This window comes from Choloepus didactylus, chromosome 10 (genome assembly GCF_015220235.1).
Source record: "Choloepus didactylus isolate mChoDid1 chromosome 10, mChoDid1.pri, whole genome shotgun sequence".
In the NCBI taxonomy this organism is placed as follows: Eukaryota; Metazoa; Chordata; class Mammalia; order Pilosa; family Megalonychidae; genus Choloepus; species Choloepus didactylus.
The window spans coordinates 47,992,951-48,005,764 of record NC_051316.1 but is presented as its reverse complement, the minus strand read 5'-3'; the positions used below and the strand labels follow the sequence as shown (position 1 = coordinate 48,005,764).

At 39.5% G+C, this 12,814-nt stretch overlaps 1 protein-coding gene across 1 annotated transcript in view; it reads left to right on the top strand.

Moving 5' to 3' along the window:
• Positions 1-12,814, top strand: part of PGM5 (phosphoglucomutase 5) — a 168,452-nt gene that overhangs the window by 126,527 nt on the left and 29,111 nt on the right. The window lies entirely within an intron of this gene.

Genomic DNA, 12,814 nt, shown 5'->3' with positions numbered 1-12,814 from the left:
AGCACTGATACTTATAATCCCATTAATGAACTATTGCCACCCCTGTCCATTCCCGTACATTTAAGTTCACCCTCCTTAACATATCTGTACATAATAGGTCATCATTCCCCCTTCACTAGCTTCTGTCTATATCTAGGTCCCTTATATTCTACATTATAAGATACTGATTTTACATCATTCACGGAGTTCATATTAGTGATAACATACAGTATCTCTCCTTTTGTGTCTGGCTTATTTCACTCAGCATTATGTTTTCAAGATTCATCCATGTTGTCATGTATTTCAAGACCTTGCTTTTCCTTCTTACTGCTGCATAGTATTCCATTGTATGTATATATCACATTTTGTTTATCCACTCATCTGTTGATGGACATTGGATTGTTTCCATCTCTTGGCAATTGTGAACAATACCACTATGAACATCGGTGTGCAAATGTCTGTTCATATCATTGTTTTCAGATCTGCTGGGTGTATACTGAGAAGTGAAATAGACTGATTTTAGGGTAACTCACTATTTAGTTTTCTGAGGAACTGCCAAACCGTCTTCCACAGTGGCTGTACTGTTGTACATTCCCACCAGCAATGAATAAGAGTTCCAATTTCTCCACATCCTCCAGCATTTGTAGTTTCCTATTTGTTTAATGGCAGCTATTCTTATTGGTGTGAAATGATCTCTCATTGCGGTTTTGATTTGCATTTCTCTAATACCTAGGGAAAATTAACATATTTTCATGTGCTTTTTAGCCATATGCATTTCCTCTTTGGAAAAATGCCTATTCATATCTTTTTGCCCATTTTATAATTGGGTTGTTTGTTCTTTTGTTATTGAGTTGTAGGATTTCTTTATGTATGCTGGATATCAGTTTCTTATCACACATATAGTTTCTGAATATTTTCTCCCATTGAGTTGACTGCCTTTTCACCTTTTTGACAAAGTCCTTTGAGGCGCAGAAGCTGTTGATTTTGAGGAGTTCCCATTTATCTATTTTTTCTTTCATTGCTTATGCTTTGGGTATAAGGTATAAGAAGCTACCTCCTATTGCTAGGTCTTGAAGACGTTTCCCTATATTATCTTCTAGAAGTTTTATTGTACCATCTCTTATTTTAAGGTCTTTGATCCACTTTGAGTTAATTTTTGTATAGGGTGTGAGGTGGCGATCTTCTTTTATTCTTTGGATATGGACATCCAGTTCTCCCAGCCCCACTTAATGAAGAGACTGTTCTCTCCCAGATCAGTGATTTGGGGCCTTATCAAAAATCAGTTGACCATAGATCTGGGGTCTATTTCCGAACTCTCAATTCAATTCCATTGATCAATATGTCTGTCTTTGTGCCAGTACCATGCTGTTTTGACCACTGTGGCTTTATAGTAGGCTTTAAAATCAGAAAGTGTAAGGCCTCCCACTTTGTTCTTCTTTTTCAGAATGTTTTTTGGCAATTCAAGGCCCCTTTCCCTTCTAAATAAATTTTATAACTAGGTTTTCCAAGTCTGCAAAATAGGTTGTTGGAATTTTGATTGGAATTGCATTGAATCTGTAGATCAGTTTGAGTAGAATTGACATCTTAACATTTAGCCTTCTTATCCATGAACATGGAACATCTTTCCACCTATTTAGGTCCTCTTTGATTTCTTTTAGTAAAGTCTTGTAATTTTCTGTGTAGAGATCTTTTACATCATTGGTTAAGTTTATTCCTAGGTACTTGATTTTTTTTAGTTGCCATTGTGAATAGAATTTTTTTTCTTGATCACCTCTTCAGTTAGGTCATTGCTAGTGTATAGGAACATTACTGACTTTGGCACATTAATCTTGTATCCTGCCATTTTGCTGAATTTGTTTTTTAGCTCAACTAGCTTTGTCATTGATTTCTCAGGATTTTCCAAATATAAGATCATGTCATCTGCAAATAATGACAGTTTTACTTCTTCCTTTCCAATTTGGATTCATTTTCTTTGTCTTGCTGAATTTCTCTGGCTAGAACTTCTAGCAAAAGGTTGAATAATAGTGGTGACAGTGGGCATCCTTGTCTTGTTTCCAATCTTAGGGGGAAGGTTTTCAGTCTCTCACTGTTGAGTACTATGCTGGCTGTGGGTTTTTTGTATATGCCCTTTATCATATTGATGAAGTTTCCTTCAATACCTACCTTTTGATGTATTTTTATCAAAAAAGATGCTGAATTTTCTTGGATGCTTTTTCCGTGTCTACTAAGATGATCATTTGATTTTTCCCTTTTGATCTGTTAATGTGTTATATTACGTTGATTGCTTTTCTTATGTTGAACCACCCTTTCATGCCTGGAAGGTACCACACTTGGTCGTGGTGTATGATTCTTTTAATGCACCTTTGGATTCAATTTGCAAGTATTTTGTTGAGAATTTTTGCATCTATATTCATTAGGGAGATTGGTCTGTAGTTTTCCTTTCTGGTAGGGTCTTTATCTGGTTTTGGTATCAGAGTGATGTTAGCTTCATAAAATGAGTTAGGTAGTGTTCCTTTTTCTTCAATTTTTTGAAAGTGTTTGAGCAGTAATGGTGTCAGTTCGTTTTGGAAAGTTTCTTAAAATTCTCCTGTGAAGCCATCTGGCCCTGGGCTTTTCTTTGTTGGAAGCTTTTTGATGACTGATTGGATCTCTTTACTTGTGATTGGTTTGTTGAGATCTGCTGTTTCTTCTTGGATCAGTCTAAGTTGTTCATGTATTTCCAGGAAATTATCCGTTTCCTCTAAGTTGTCTAGTTTGTTGGCATACAGTTATTCATAGTATATATTCTTATGATTTTTAAAATTTCTTCAGGATCCACAGTAATATCCCCCCTCTCATTTCTGATTTTGTTTTTTTTTGGGGGGGGGGTCTTTTCTCTTTTTGACTTTGTCAGTCTAGCTAATGGTTTGTCTATCTTGTTGATCTTCTCAAATAACCAACTTTTTGTTTTATTTATTCTCTCTACTGTTTTGTTTTGTTTGTTCTACAGCTCATTTATTTCTGCTTTAATCGTTATTTCTTTTCTTCTACTTGCTTTTGGGTTAGTTTGCTGATTAATAAACACTAGTAAATGGCTGACTAAAACTGATTATGTTAAAAAACATCCTTGGAAAAGATTGTGGCATTTAATGAGCCACATGTGATAAGAAGAGCAGGGAAAAAGCATAGAACTTTACAGCATGTTATGTGAAGATATGAGAAGGCCTCTTCAGTTTCTGAGGCATCTGTGAATTGATTTAAGTTTTCATTTCTCCACTCCCTCCTTCTGTCCCTCCCCTGCCCACTCTGTTTCAAAAAGGAAAAGGTTTTTTTTAGGTAACTCAGGCTCCTTTTTGTCCTTGATTTGGGGTTGGAGTCAGTAAACAGGCCATGGGAAAAAAAAGCTGTTTCACATACATCCCTAGAGGTAAGGCAGAAATGCTTCTCCATCCAAAATGAAATTAAAATCCTGTTCTGGTGATAAGCCCTCCCCCGCCAACCCCATTCCCGCGGAAATGTTCAGTGCAGTCTGTCCTGCCTCTGAGACCCTGTGGGGTCATTCAGGGAGTGAGAAGGAAGTCCCTGGTGTGAATTCCCAGCAGCCTCTGCACGACTGTGGCCTCTCAGATCTCATGGACTTACTGTGCCCACCTCCATGTTCCTCATATTTTTGTGGCCTTGGGTGACAAGAGAAATGTTGATGTGTGCCTTCCATTAGACAGGGCCCAAGAGAGACCCTGTTTGATTGAGAAACAGCAATTTAATGAGGCGTGGTTCACAGCTGCAGTTCTTCCTTCTGTCTTCCCATGAGGGTATGTTACAGCTTATTCCAGGTGGAACCTAGTCACCTGAGGATGGATGCTGGCTTCCTTAAATATGAGTGGGGAAAATAAGCCAATAGCTCCTATGTGAATAGGGGTGCAGTTTTACCAAATGGCTTACTAATTTGAGAGGTTCCCAACTTGTGCCTTGTGAAGAGATGGTTAAGATGAGGGAGGGTTAGGTGGCTCCCTAAGACCTGAGGATGGCCCACTTCTTCCTCAAGAGTGACTTCACTGTGCAAACGTGGGGAGTCTCCAGCCAGCCTGGCACTGTTAAGGCCTCTGAGTTCTGGGTTGGCCCCCTCTGTCTTCTCTTGGTCACCAATATCACAAGAAACCTTGTCAGCGCCCAGGTGATCTCTTACCATTATCCCCTCCCCATCTCCTATTTATAGCCTGCAGTCTAGATCCCCACTCAACACCCACAGTGATTCTCCCTGAGCTTCAGTAGAAGGAATGCACGAATCCTAATGCTTTGAATGCAGGACAATATGGCGGAAATGGCGCCAGCCCAGAGAGACGGCATATTGCCACAGTTGTGGGCATCAATCCCAAGCTGTTCCCCATATTTTGAAAGTTAGCTTTGAAACAAGTAGTCTTCATGCTTCAGAAGCAAAATTTAAGCAGCGAGTATCATTTTTTGACTTGTCCACTTCCTGCATTTCTATTAAATATTAACAAGCTCAAAAATCATGAAATTCTACCACTGCTGAAGTCATTTGCAAGTAGTGGTTTAGCTGATATTAAAAAACCTGATGTAAATAAAGGCATACCAGTTAGCTGATGTGGAAAACCAAATCCAGTTTGATTATGTCAGGCTAACCCTGAGCATGTTAATACCTCTTCCAGTTATGCAGGCTGTGTGGAAACATTTTGATGTTGTCCTCAGTCTGGAAATAAGAACCATTTGAGATTTTTCAGAGGAAAAGCTTACTTTGAAGACTGCTTCTCAAGTCAGTTTGCTTTTAGAGTTATTTTAATACGCAGGCTTTTAATTTCAGCATTTAGAAATAGTTTTTTAAAAAGTGAGTTGGTGACCTTGAAGTCATATTTTAGCCCCAGCATGTGGTGCTTTAATATATATCTTGGTGCAACCAGCCCCTGGCCAGCAAATTCAGAGGCGGGTACTCCGGCCTCATCAAGAGCAGCTTTGAATGGAGTCCCCGCCACTGAGTTCTTCTCTGTCAGAGTTAACTGGTTAGGATAAAGCCTTCAAATTTCAACTCTACCACCTTCTAATCAGACTGAGAGACTGCAGTATTAGCAACAGTTTATCGTCTTCCCTGTAATGTGCGATTTGCTGGAGTGTGGTTTGTGCATCTAGAAGTAGAATTTGAGAAATCATTTCAGCCATACTGATTAGACTACCTATGTATGGAATTTGGGTAATTCTGCAAGTTGGTACCTTCTAAATAGTCCTCCTACATCCATCGATTAACAGAAATGCTTAGGGAATGGAGCATTATCCTTACATTTATATTGTGATTAAATCTGGATTTTAAAAAAAAATCCCTTTTCTGTTGCAAATTCTGATGTTGAAAAGATGCCAGTAGTAAACATAAGTTCCTTCCCTACCTTAATACAACATGGTAAAGGAAGTTTGGTTCATTTGTGTATTTGCTCATTTCTTGAATACTTAGCGAACACCTACTATATGCTGGTCCCCTTGCTGGATACAGAGGAGACGGTGGCATACGGGACAGTCGTGGTTCCTGTCCTTTGCTTACAGTCTGGCACGGAAGGCAAACTGACATTAAATTTATAATTATAACAGAGTTTATTGGATTGTATTAGAAAAAAAGAACCAATTTGGGAGTGCATAGCAAGGGGAGATAACCTAGTCTAGGGCTCTGGGAAACTCTCCATGGGCAGGCGATATACTTACACTGTGCCCTGAAAAGTGAGTAGGAGCTGGCCCAGGTGAAATCTCCTTGTAGAACTACATGCTGTTCTCCAGTCAAATGCAGTGATATAGTTACCTGGAATTTCCTACAGGCAATAGCATTCTCAGTGGGATCTCACTGTACCCATCATGGGGATTCTGAATGTCAGTGCCCATTCTACATACTGTTCCTTGTGGTCCATAAAGATAGTTGGGCTGTTTGTTACACTAAATATGACTCTTGGCAGCACACCTTGAATACTGTGCTTGACTTAAAAACAGTGAAGAACAAAGTGTTTTTGGTTAATTGGGAAGTTCTCACTCCCCTGATCCTGGTTAATTAGAATTCAGTTATAATGAATTACCTTTTCCTGACACACATTGATCGTATCAGGACTATCTTGTAAAATGTTGGTAGTAGAATCCTGCTAAGATGCATAGGAAGAACTTGTGCATTCTGCAATGGCATCACGGTTACTTCCTACCAAAACACTGAGGTCTGGATATAGCCAGGAGAGTGACTGTCACCAAGAAGCATAAATATAAAAGGAGAAGACTGCCGACTATTGCAGGAACCAAGGGAGAAAGCTACCTTGGTCTGGTTAAAGTGTGTCTGAATCCAAAATGCCCCAGAACTGAGAGTAGTGTTGTGCCAACAGGGATAGGTAGTCATTTTGGCCAAAGAAATGGGGGAAATACAATGTATGTGACCTGGCTCCACTGTCCGACAGTTGATAGTTGGACTGTGATGAGTAACAGCTAATGTGGGTTTTTTGCTAGATGAGTACCTTAAAAGAGCATTTTAAAAGTTAATTAACCTTGATTTCCCCAGATTGCTCTTTGCAAATGTTGGCCCCTAAGGGGCCTGGTTGGTTGTAAGAAAGGTTGTGTGAGGAAGGCTCACTAGATCAGGGCGGCTGAGAATGGCTGTGCAGATGGCACACTGCACAAAGACACCGAGCCGAATGGGGAGGAAAAGCTGAAGTCCAGGCTGGCCAGGAGGAAGGATGCTTTTCTGTCATGTGTCCATCCAGAGGGGCTTCTTTTTGTAATTCAGTAAAGGACACCATACGGACTAGTTTCTGTTCTACACAACTGCTTCTGAACTCATGCTTGCAGCTACCTTTATGACTTAAACAAAGAAAAATGGGTAACTCTAGGTAATATTTTTTCATGGAGAGATATGTCCGTTCAATCCAAGTCTCTTGCTTTATAGCCTGCATGCTGTCTTCTATAAAATATGAGTCAGATGTTGCATGGCAATATTTTCACCTTGAAGCTTTCCAGATAGATTGTTGGGATTTCCTGTGGGGGATAACATCTGAGTTAGGCCGGCACTGTCTCTGAGTCAGTCCTGTCTCCAGGTTCACGTGCCTGGAGTAGCCAAGCAACAGTATATGCAACATTGTACCAGATTTCAGGGCCGTATGCTGCTTTCCCTGGCATCCATCCTCAGTCGGTATTTCACTAGGTCAAATGCTGCCAAATAACTGTTGGTAATGTACAGTTCCTCCTTTCTCGCCTGGCTCCAACGTGTCCTAGAGTCTCCAAGCTAACATCTGGCAGCTCTGCGTGCATTTAGCAACTTGCAGATTTCCCTGCATTGATTTGCACAAGGGCTTTTTAAAAATTCAACCTTCATTTAGCAAACAGTTATCAGGTACCTACTCTGCATAAGGCATTGTGCCAGTTTGGGGGACCATACAGATATATGAGATAGTCTTCAGACATTTTGCATGAGAAACAATCCAACATATAATTATAAGCCTGGAGTCAGAAACCTAGACTGATGTATAAGGTCCATCATTTACTAGTTACCTTACCATGAACAAGTTTTTTTAATTTCCCCTTTCTTTTTAGTAAAAGGAGGAAATGGCCTGGATTACCCTAAGGTCCTTCCTTAAGGAAGTTAAGGATGTAAGTTGACCAACTTTGAATGAATATTTTGTTGCCAAAGAACCCAGTTCAGCTGAAGGTAGGGAGAAGATTAATGGCTGTAACATATGCATGAGTTAGGCAGTGATTTCAGAAGGCATGATAAAGTTCTTAAAATTACTTTCAGTTCTTCCTAATTTAAAAATAAATGTGTGCTGGGATTGAGGATGCCATCTTGACCAAAAGGGGGAAGAGAAATGAAACAAAGTTTCAGTGCCTGAGAGATCTCAAATAAGAGTTGAGAGGTCAATCTGGAGGTTATTCTTACACATTATATAGATATTCCTTTTTAGTTCCTAGTATCTTAGAATAGCTAGAAGGAAATACCTGAATCTGTTGAATGGTAATCCAGTAGACTTGATTCTTTAAGATAATTATATAACTGTATAGTTTTTATTGTGTGACTATGTGATAGTGAAAACCTGGTGACTGAGACACTCTTTAACCAGTGTATGGGGAGATGAGTAATAAAATAATGACAAAAGTATATATAAATAATAGGGGGGATAAGGGGTAAGGGATGATTTGGGTATTCTTTTTATTTCTTTTTTTTATTTTTCATTTTTTTCTTTATTTTGGAGTAATGAAAATGCTCGAAAATTGATTGTGGCGATGAATGTACAACTATATGATGGTACTGTGTCCCATTGATTGTATAATTTGGATGGATTATATGGTATGTGAGTATATCTCAATAAAATTGCATTAAAAAATTTTAAAAAAAGTGTGTGCCATCACAACACAACCCATTGGTGTTAAGGTTTATTTAGCAATCTTTCAGAAAATCTAGACCATAGCACTGTTTTCATTAAAAGTTTAACATAAGAATAATAACTACTTTTATATGGTGATTTGTAAATTTCAAAGTACTTTTCGCCTGCATTTTCTGATCTGAGGCACGTAACAATCTAATAAGTTAGGCTATATTATTTTTTATCTGCTTTTGAGGTCTTAGAGAGCTTACGTGACTTACTCAAGACCACCAGCTATTTTCACCACACTGACTCTTCATGAATAGTAAACCAAAGTGGGGGCAGATCTGGGCAGAAAAAGAAATGCTAAGGTGATAACTGGAAGCAAATCGCAGAGCTTCTGTGTGGAAATGGCTGTAAACAGGCAGGGGATACACAGTCCTTTTACAAACATTCTTCACTAGGACAAAGTTAAGATGGGCAAAACCCCACCCCTTCATTGAGGCATACACTTACAGGCACTCAAAGGGAAGACGAATGCTAGGGTGGAACTGAAGTGCCCTTTGGATGCCCCTCTCCCCATAATACCATTGTCTTCTAATGGAGGAGGGCATCATTTGCCCTTTCCTGAGCCTGTGGATGTTGTGTCATCCTGGGCATTCCAGCTACCATTGCTGCTGTGGCTAGGGAGAGCTCATGGATTCCTTCACAGTTGCTTCAGAGATTCCTTGGAAGATTGTGCTAGAAACAGTTAGCGTTGGGTGGCTCAAGAGGAGGCCCTTCTAATGGTTCTGTTGCTAACAAGGCACTAGGAAGAAGCTGTCAGGGCTCAGCTGCAGAATGAGGTTTTATTAGATCCTGTTTTGTACCTCCTGAGACCCCAATCTGAGTGTATTGTGAAACCTTAACCCTGTCAGGGATCTTCTTATGACTGACCATGAAGTCCAGTACAGGCACTTTATAGATGAGGCAAGCAAGGGCTAGAGAAATGAAGCTAATGCAGTGGTCCCCAAAATTTGGCTGTACATTAGAATCACCTGGAGAGCTTTGACAATCCCTATGGCCAAGTCACACTTTATCCCAATTAAAATCACAGTGTCTGGTGTGAGAGCCAGGTACCACTGCTTTTTAAAGATCCCCATCTGATTCCAATGTGCAGGTTGCAAATTAATGGGTGAATGATTTGCCCAAGATCACACAGCTGGGGACAGGAACCCACCATGGTTCAACCCATCATTTTTAGCTCAAACTGATCCTGTTCTAAAAAGGAGGGATGCTTAGAGTAGCTTTGTAATGTTGATGCTCCCAGTGATGTCTATTTAATATTTTTATCTTGCTCAACTACCCTTCAAGGTGATTGTGTTAGCCTGGTTCACAGATGAAGAAGGTGAGTGTATTTTCATTTAGCCTGAGTCTTTGTTAAATTTTGTTAAAGTCCTGAGGGAGGACTTCAGAGACAGCTTCAGTGGTGATTCCAGAGCACTGGCTCCAGTTGTTGGCAATGTGACAAGAGTTTATTCATTCAGTGAGTATTTATGGAGGACCTATCGTGTACCAGGCATTATCCCAGGCAATGTGGATGAAATGGTGAGCCAGGTATATAAGGCTCTGCCCTCTCAGAGGGTGTAGGCTAATGAAGGAGCCAAAGAATTAACACAGTAATTCCAACACTTTAGGGTTAAGGCTGTGATGGAGACTTATTCATTTGCACTAGGCCTTGTTTCTTCAAAAGAATTTATGGCAGCAAAAACCACATAATGAAGTTGTTAAAATATAAATAAAAAACAGAAAGGAAGACTAGAGAAAACATAAATAAAAGTAGAGAGTTAAGAACAGAAGGGAAAAATTCACAGTTTTACAAGTCATAATAGTCCACTTGGGCTGAACCTCAAATTTGGCATTAAGTGTCCTGGAAATCATATTGTAAAGGGAAATATGGTTAATTACAAAGTTCTTATTGCCAGAGAGAAAATTAAATACCAGTTCCTAAGAGAAGGAAAGGCTTTCCTAACTCTTGGCTCTTGAGTAAATGTCTCATGTGGGGCTTCGTACTGGGACACATAATCCCCAACAATATTCTTATAGTAACTATGAAGATGAATTTTGTAAGGTTATGCCTTGTAGCACCCTGCAATAAAAACAAGGACATAAAACGAAATTGAAATGTAATATATTCATTTCTGTTGGAAGAGGATGGTTAGATGTAAGTTCATTTGGTCCAGGCGTCATCCAGATGACTCTAAGCCTGGAACCTGGAATACTGAGGCGAGCGGAAAGGTTGGACACCCTTATAACAGTATTCATAAACTTAATTTCTCTCTAGTGGGCTTTTGATAAGGCAAATGGTTATGTTTTCTGTTTTCTGGTGCAGGCCTGAAAAGTAAATATTCTATGTTGTGGACAAAAGGATGGTTTATACCAGGGGTCAACAAACTTGTTCGGTAAAGGGCCAATTACTAGTAAATATTTTAGTTTTGTGGGCCAGTGGGTCTTCCTTCACACCTAGTCAACTCTACTGTTAAGAGCAAAAGCAGCCACAGACAATACAAAAGTGAATGGGCATGACTGCGTTCCAATAAAACTTGATTTCAAGGAAAACAAACAACAGGCCAAATTTGGCCTGTGGACTATAGTTTGCAACTCCTGGTTTACCGTAAAAAAATAAAAAAAAAAGCAACGTATATTTTTTACATTCTTTGTTGAAATTAAGGAGCAATTAGAAATTTGGCAAGTCTTGGTCAGTTGTGACTTTAGCTTCATGGTTTGATTGATCATGACTCATGTTTGGGTTGCAAATTCTACAGATACCATTTGAGAAACATTCAGACCCCAAAGCAATCTGGTATAGCTATTCAATATCATGATGACACTCCACAGACATGGAGCTGGGATTGTTGCAGTACAGCACTGAGCTGGGTCTAAAAACCTTTCATGCCATGTGCAGAAGGAGAATTGTGATGCTCCTTCCCTGATATGGACTTGCAAAGCAATGTGGATTCTCTGTTAAGGCTTCATGGTTTCTTCCCCAGGAAAGAGAAACTACATTTCTGGATTACTTCCAATAGGATGATGTGTGCTATTCACTCCTTTATCATCTTTTCAAGTGCAAAATCAATTCCAGGCTTTGAGAAGTAGATTCTATAATCTTTTATGAGGCAGCATGTAGTACAGCCAAAGATATCATGGCTACCCTCAGGAAAAATTAACATGATTTCACTGTAAAAAGGCTTGGTTATGAGCAGACAACATATGCTGATGGTTTGCTATGACCTGAATTCTTAAGTGCCTCCCAATGGTCATAAACTAATCCAGAAGGTCAGTCGTATAATGGGAGCCACCTTAAAGGTTGAGTCTGGGAGGTCTTCGATAACATTAGAAGAGAAGGCCCCAAGTGATTTGAAATCTGTAACAAGAGGTGGAATAGGGCCTCAGTCTTAGTTCTTTAACCAATTTATGGATAACACATGATCCTGAGCAATGAGTTACATACTTGTGTGCTCCATATATAGTGACAGTAGGAATGTAGGCTAACTATAGTTAACAGCTTCAACAGAGTTTTTAAAAACATGGCAGTGAACACATTGATGGAACCTTTTGGGCTTCATTGTCAGTTTGAACATAGTTTGGTATACAACACTTTCCGAGTTTGGTATACAGTACTTTCCAGATTGTAAATTATTAGTGCATTCTCCTGGAATTTTGTTAACTATTCACTTCTCCAGCAGCATAAGTTGCTAAGAAAACAGATTCTGTTCATTGTAATAGATGACTCCAGGCTTATGGAAGGCAAGTAATGTGTCTTTATCTTTATATGCCTATGGCTGAGCCCAGAAGAGCTCCTCTAAAATGCTTGCCCAGGAATGAATACTGGAAAACATCATCCTGTTTACAAAGCCAGTATCATGGAGTTATTGGTTGCCAGTAAGGTTGATGGCTCCCTTTTTAAAAAAAAAAAACACAAAAAAACAAATTGTGCAGACATTGGTCCCCTCCAAGAGAGATTAAAACTTTTTGTTTGGGGGTTGGAACAAAATATGCCTACAACACTTAAGAAAAAGAAAACCTCTCAGATTGAATCATAGTGCCCCTACAGCAGATATCACCATATTGAGGTGGGGGGAGGAATTGGCAGTCAGATTTACACAGCAGGTATAATATATTTTCAACAAGGGACATTCTCAACAATGGCAGGATTCAAGGCCAAAGAAGTTTCAAGGGTAAATTGCTTAGAGAAACTGTCTGGTATCAAAGTCGCTTCTATTTTTTCAGAAGTAACAAATGACCAGACATGTTATTTTGTACCTTCCCCTGACCCCTGCCAAATGCTTATTTATAAACAATTACTTTATCAGTTGCCCTATAAGAACAAATTTCCTTCAACAGAAGGTCACAGTATGATCTTGTAGACATACTTTTAAAATATCCCTGCAACTAATACAAAGAGAGTCGGGATGCTCTGAGCCAGAAAGGAATGAAGAGAGGAGAATGAATCCTGGGCAGCACTGAGTGAGGCCACAGCTCTGCCC